At 47.6% G+C, this 7332-nt stretch overlaps 1 protein-coding gene across 1 annotated transcript in view; it reads right to left on the bottom strand.

The window, feature by feature from the left end:
* MAP1B (microtubule associated protein 1B) overlaps positions 1-7008 on the bottom strand; it is a 73957-nt gene extending 66949 nt beyond the window's left edge. Inside the window, exon 1 of the mRNA XM_026036185.1 lies at positions 6995-7008. The gene's annotated coding sequence lies outside the window, so the exon portion shown is untranslated. The remainder of the gene's footprint in view (positions 1-6994) is intronic.
* Positions 7009-7332: the final 324 nt, after the last annotated feature.

Raw genomic sequence — 7332 nt, 5'->3', positions numbered from 1 at the left:
CAGAGCTGCGGAGACGTGCAGGGCAGAGCGGTGGAGCTGTGCAGGGCAGAGCGGTGGAGACGTGCAGGGCAGAGCGGTGGAGATGTGCAGGACAGAGCTGTGGAGATGTGCAGGGCAGAGCGGTGGAGCTGTGCAGGGCAGAGCTGTGGAGATGTGCAGGACAGAGCTGTGGAGATGTGCAGGGCAGAGCTGTGGAGCTGTGCAGGGCAGAGCTGCGGAGACGTGCAGGGCAGAGCGGTGGAGATGGGTAGGGCAGAGCGGTGGAGCTGTGCAGGACAGAGCTGTGGAGCTGTGCAGGGCAGAGCGGTGGAGACGTGCAGGGCAGAGCTGACCCTGGGTCTCGTGTCCCCTGCCCCAGGGACACCGGCCGCCCACAGCCGGGCACAGCTCAGCCCTTCCCTGTGGGAAGGAATAAAACGGCTCATGGAGATTCCTGCAGCAGCCGAGCTCCTTCCCAGACGCACCGACTGCCTGAGCGTCGCGGCGCTCCGGGGTCCTGTTTGGCCTGGCTCTCCTCTTTTCCTTTAATACATGCAATACCCAAGTGGTATCCCAGCGAAGTGGCAGATATAGTCTATCTTTGCAGAGGRGAATGTCGGCGTATGGACAGTGGGCTGTGCATGGAGTGGTGCTCCTGCCCTGGAAGCTTCTTGAAGTGGGTATGTTTTGATAAGGAGAGCTAACGAGACACGGCATATCAGAGGTGGAGCTTTGCCAGCCTCCATGGGACACGTGTGCGGAACGTGCCACCCAGCCTAGAGCATGTTTTGGACCTCACCTGGTGCTTTCCTGGTGTAGCACATTCCCACTGCACCCCCAGATGCCATCCTATATGCCCCATTCCCAGCGTCAGCAGCTCCTCCATCCCCACACAGTGCAGACTTTGCCCCCCAGCACCTCCTGGTCACCATACCCCCTTGCAGGTCCCTCCGCAGAGCAGAGGTAGGAGCCAAGACCCTACGTGTCTCTGCACGCTTATGGAGACTACTCCTTTGGAAGCAGGGAGGCCTCCTAACGGAGTATCCTTAGGGGCACAGCAAAGACCAGCAGCTCCAGAGGCAGCAGCCGCCAGGCGATAGCGAGGGGCCCGGGCTCAAAATTGGGAGGGAAAGAGGGTTTGAAAGAGGTTTTAAGGGAAGAAACATATACCTCGCTTTAAGATTGACCAGCTTTAACCATTTAGCTACAGTAAATAAAAATTAGTTCCCTGACATTCAATTTAAGCTTTTTAAATTTCAGTAATTTCAGTCCTTTGATTTTATTTACCTTTTTTTTTCTTTTGAAAACTGCAAGAGCAAGAAATACTGTTTTTCATTTGCTTGTGGTGAAATACCTGTTTCCAGTCAGCATTTCTACTCTGCTTCCCCCTCCTCCCACTTTCTTTGTAGAAAAGGGGGAGCTAGGTTATTTTTTTAGTGAAGAGCAGTTCACTAAACACTGTTGTTTTTAAAAATAACACCTTCTCCCACTTTCAATTTTATCTCTTGAAGAGATAGATTATAACACAAGGTAACATTTTGCTCTAGTTTCCCTTTGGAAAAAATAATTCTTTTTCTTTAGCATTATTTTCTCATTTTGTTCAGTGCAAAAAGCAGAAGTCACAATAGAGAAAAGAAGGGAAGAAGGAAAACACTTTACTACCATATGGAATAGGAGGAGGAAGAAAAGGAGGGGAATTTCCTCCTGACTTAAAAAAAGAGTGAATTTATTCTGAATTTTGTTATGAAAATACATAATTTTGAAAAGAAAATGACTGAGAGCTGTTTCTACTACACTGTTGGAGAGGAAAGAAATCTTAACAAATTAGATCCTGTTTACTAATTAAGATGACATTTGAATTCAGTGCTAAACAATAACTAAGATATYGGAAGCAACATGACCCGCTGTACCATAAAACTTGGTGTATAATTAAAACCTCTTTGTCCACCAAGCTCCTGGTAAGAGGCTGTGAATCAGCACCGTGTACGATAGTTTTGCACCTGGCGTCAGCAGGTTTGAGGTCTCCCGAGCAGGAAGGAGAGCTGTTGCTGTGGGGAACAGCCTGGATTCAAGGGAGCGGATCAGGCAGCTCCTGTGCTGCTCTGCAGGTCACTCATTATCCCTGTAACACGTTGCGAGGACGGAGCAGGAGAACAGAGGTGGCCCCCTCGGCCACCCACTGCTGCATCCTGTCTGCTCGGGGGGCAAAAGCACCCAGGGGTGCTCTGGTTTTCCTGCCGGGCTCAACATCTATACGTGTCCCTGGGGACACAACAGCAAGCAGTTATTTTACACGACCGGCATATTTCCCATCTAGTTGGAAGACCTGCCTTAGTAGAGCTAGGCTACCGAGCTCTACTAGTTCTGCAGGATTTTAAAATAAATATTTTTATAAGGGTTCATTTCCCACATCTCCTCGAGCAGGTTGCAATAGAAATGCTCTATTTCTACTGCACGGGCAGGATAGGAAGCACCAAATCCCTACAGTCATTATTTCACAGCGTGCACTGACAGGCTGTGAACATGGAAACGGGGTGACTGCTGGGTCCAGGTGCCACATTGATCTGCAGCCTTGCACTGGGAACGGCCCCGAAGCTCCAGGCCTCAGCAGCTCCCCGTAATCTGCAGCTGCAACCACGGCAGTGCATTAAGCTGAGCCCTTGGCCCAGGTTTTTTAATGCATACAAGCTGCCCTCTTGCTAGGATCTTGATGGGACCTTTCACTCTAATCCTCTCTCAAAGACTCTGGATTTCACCTAAGTTGTAGTGAAATGTGGCCTCTTCCTATGCGGGTGATTCGTGACTCTCCTATTGCTTGAAACACACTTTGGTCATCCTACTAACATGCCTCATGGTCTCACTGCCACAGTAATCTGGCTTAACCATTTCAACCAGAACAAAAACGTGCATTTCTTCCATAAAATTGGATGTGCTCACAGACTAGATGGGGGGATGTTTAGCTTCATTTCAAATGTTACTCAAAACAAAACACCAGACTTGCTCATTTGGACCACCTACGGGACTAACCATCTGCCTCCTTGTCATTTGCTTGTATATGCTCTTGTGGCTTAAGAGCAACACTACTATCAGCACAATGTTGCAGTATCATTTTGGCTCTTTTTTTCCCCCTCCCCTTTCCCTTTGGTTTCTGTCTAGTGTTTATCAGCCTGTTCCAATAAGCTGATAAAAGTACAGATGGTTTAAGGATGCTTTTCCTCTGATCTTTCCTTTTTTTTTTTTTTTATGTCTATTCTTATTTTAAATAACTCCTTCCCAGGCATCAGCATTTGGCAGCGGGCTGGGAACTGCTGACTAAGGGCCATGCTGCAGAATGGAGTCAACAGTCCGAGCGAGAGCAGGACGGCAGGGAGGGCAGCGAGCACAGGGCTTTGCCCACAAAACACTATTTTGAGAGCAGCTAGGGAAGACCACAACAGACCTGGCTTTCCTGGGCTCAGCATGTGCCTCTCACCCGTCGGAGTCTCTCTTGGCTTCCCCTTCGCCCTTGCAGGGCTGTAATCGTGCTGTGGCAACCAGGCCTTCCTAATTCTCTGTTCTTCTCCAGGTAGGTCACTCTGCTTCACCCAGCCCAGCCTGGACTGCTGTGGATTTTTTTTCATCCTCTCTTTACGCTTGTTCCTAGGGCTGCTTTAGTGGCTGCTTAAACAGGTGTTCTAGCTATTAAAGGCAATTTTTTAATTTCAAATGTGTTAGTCACAACTTCGTCTTGAAAGCCCAAGTAAGGCAAAATTCACATTTGCCAAATCTGAAGTATTTTACTGCAGTCACAATATAGATACTTCTGAGACAGCAACAATTAGGTTTCACTATATGGTGCAGTAATGCGTATTTAAATGCCCTCATATATGTAAAGCCTCTTTCTCCTCCCAGTAATCCTCCAACTATTACTTTCTATGTACAGGAATAAATTCGTCGAGTTCTGAAATGCTGCTCTTTCTGAGGTAAAATACAACATGCTAYAGTTGTATTTATCTCTTTTGTGAAAGGACACGAAGAAATATCTATTTGATGCAACACGGCGGAGTGACATTGCACAGGCAGAGCATAATTCTCCTTTCTGCGGAATATAAAGCCTCTGGATTTCAGCAGCAAGTGAATAGAGCTGTCTTTTCTTGTTTCACTCAGAAAATTCCAGTTCCACCACAGAGAATATGTTGAATTGTCTAATAAGTAATTGCTTTACTAATAAATTCAGGGAATGGCACCGTTTATGTAGTCATCCTTACCCCAGGCACCACCTATTCTTTGGAGGATTTCCCCGAGGTAGGTTCAGCCCCACAAACTTTTGTCATTATGGAGAAAGAGCCCAGATGATTTCTTACGACTCACAGGCCATAAAATAGTTTGTTGTTGTATTTCTACATTCACACTTTCCACTCCTAACAGTACTGAAATCATTGTAAATAAATCATTGAATGAAAAGCTTGGTCATCTCCACAGGAGTCTCTGGCTGCCTTTTCACTTCCTGCATCCCAAAGCTCTAGGCTCAACTTCCAGCTTGACCACAACGTTTTCTTCAGGATCAATTAGTGTCTCAATCTCATCTGGTATTAACAAACTCAGTGGGGAGTAGTAAGCAGCTGCCCATGGCCACTTTTATGCAAAACTAAATTAAGATGATGATTGAGCGTGGTAGAAAGACTGGTAAAACTGTAAGTAGAAGAAAACTGCTAATACCAGGAAAGGGCACAAAGCAGAGGCTGAACAGAGGAAGAGAAGACTGGGAGAAAAAGTACAGAAGGAGTTGGAGTTATAACAAAACAGACAAAGCATTACTAAGAATTTCTACCTCAGATATATTCTTGGAGGTCTAGGCATTGGGTTTTATGCTCCAAGTGAATAGCAAGAGGGTCATGGCATTTGGAAAGTAATTCATGCATAGAAGATGGACGGCTGTAGACAGAGATTGGGACACATGTAATAGGAAGAAAATAAACAAGCATTAAACCTGATCCCTTCTTTTCTCATGCTCTCTCCTCSGGAGAGCTGTGGGATGAGAAGTCCCTGTTTGGGAAGGAGTTGACTAGCACAGTGTAGTGTCTGTGTCTCTGTCCCATGAAATCCCAGGGRCTGCAGGGAGCGAAAGCCAGGGCAGGCCCTGTCCAGAGGAACCAGGTCTTACCCTTCCGGAACGCAGGAGGATTCCCTGCAGCAACAGTCACCTGCTTTTCTGGGGGAGATCAGCACTGGCTGTGAAGGCAGCTCCACAACCCATCCCACCAGATCCCTGGGACTGGGACCTCTGCCATCTCCTGGCTCTCAGGATCCCTACAACAACATCCTTTTCTCCTCTGGCCTCCTGTGAAAGAGGACCGACCATTCTCATTAACCAGCTCCAGGATTTAAAAACTGATTGAATTGTGCAATTTCACTCTACAATTTCATTCTACAATTTCACTCTAATTTCAGCTTTCCCCTCCTCCCCCCACCAATGCACAGACTCTCTCATGGATGTGCAGGTTCTCATAAGAGGTATTTTAAACCTAATGACAACAAACTAGATTTCCCAGTCTACTAGATTTTCCACAGAGGCCTGAGAAGGCACCTGCAGGTCTCCGTGGGCCTGCAGACCACAAAGCTCAGTTATGGTCAGTGGGTCTGTAATGTCTAAAGGAGGAGGACAGCATCGCCCCCAGCACTGCTGCACAGCACACTGCACGGCTGCTTTTTTATTTATTTATTTATTTATTTATTTAGAGCAAAGCCAACAAGCTCTGGCTCCAGGTCTGAAGGCTAATGGGGACTGTGCTCGTGAGTAAGCACTTTCCGGAGCGAGCACGCCGTGATCTCACCGAACGTGAAGCCCTTTGGGGAGCGATCTCTCCCGCTCCCTTCCAGGCCCTGCCCTCCCCATCCAGGACAGCACCTGGAGCAGCCCTCAGTGTCCCCAGGTTAGCCCCAGCCCAGCATCGCCTCGCGCCCTGCTTAGGGGTAACCCCTAGCTTCATTCCTTGCAAACTGTTTTCCAAAGCTCCCAGGCAGATTCCTGTTCCAAAGCTGTTCGCAAGGTTTGGTCTTATTTATTTGGTTTTCTTCCTGAGCATGAGCTCTCTGAAAACACTGAGGATGTACGCTGGAATCTAATAAACACTGAAAGTCAAGCTAGGYTATTTTGGGTTGATGCATCTACAGTGATATTTTGCACTGAAAATTTGATTAACAGTTCTTTTGATGATAAATAAATCACAATACAAACCAGCTCATCTTCCAAGAGCTGAGTTTGCTCGGAGCTGCTAATGGCAATAGACATTAATAAAATCCTATTTTAGTAAGTAAAGTAAGCTGAGGTAATTGGGAAAGTATGACAGCAGCCTATCTGCTGAGAGAAAYGATGCATTTTGCCTTTGCCACAGACAAATGTATATAGAATCACATATTTGATCTTGGTTATTTTCCTGTTTTCCTATTTATAAACCGCAGGTAGTAACACGTGCTTTATTTTGGAAAGCTCTTTGAAATCTGTGGGGGGGGAAAAAAGTAGGAGCACCAAGGATTAGATGTTTCCAATTCTGCAGGCTGCATTTGGCCAGAAGATATTTTGTTCTTTCAGAACAGCAAAGTCAGAGGCAAAATCACCCTCCCGGGATTTACATCTACTTTTTTTTTCCCCTCCTCTCAGCTTCTTGCATGCACATCTTACTCTTAAGGAATTTTCTCCTAATGTTTTCTCCTAATTTCACTCTTTACTGTTTTCTTTACCTTAGCACTTATCCTCCTATTGCCAGTGACTTAAAAAAATAGGGCAGGGAGATGTTGTCATTACACAAACAAGCGCAGGCGAGACCTCATAGCACGGGAGAGCGGCCGTTCCCCTTTGGCTCTCCTTCCTGCAGGATCTGCTCATCTATTCTCTGGATACCGTCCAGGCATCCACTGATAATATTAACAGCAGCAGCTTATCCCACGTCAGAGAATTCCAGCTCCAAACAGGCTGAAGGAAGCCTACAGGGACCAGGTGCCTGTGTTTGTGCCGGGCCCGGCGTGCGGGAGGGACATGCTGGCGACGCCGGGGCAGCYGCGGTGCCCACGCGCTGGGTGCTGCAGCTCTTTGGGTGCTGCAGCTCTTTGGGTGCAGCGCTGGGTGCTGCAGCTCTTTGGGTGCAGCGCTGGGTGCTGCAGCTCTTTGGGTGCTGCAGCTCTTTGGGTGCAGCGCTGGGTGCTGCAGCTCCCGGCGCCCGCGACGCAGCCGCCTGCGCCTCGGCATAACCTCATTATGCAGCGCGGAGAGCTTAGCGAGGTGCCGAAAGCCGATCACAGTAATTAAGCAATAAGGCAYGACAAGGAGTATTTTATGATGCAGCCCCAGAATGCCTAGGTGAGGTGTTAGGCACG

This window comes from Nothoprocta perdicaria, unplaced genomic scaffold, assembly GCF_003342845.1.
Source record: "Nothoprocta perdicaria isolate Ctin4 unplaced genomic scaffold, notPer1 scaffold_1, whole genome shotgun sequence".
Taxonomy (NCBI): Eukaryota; Metazoa; Chordata; class Aves; order Tinamiformes; family Tinamidae; genus Nothoprocta; species Nothoprocta perdicaria.
This window is presented reverse-complemented; position numbering and strand designations above follow the sequence as displayed.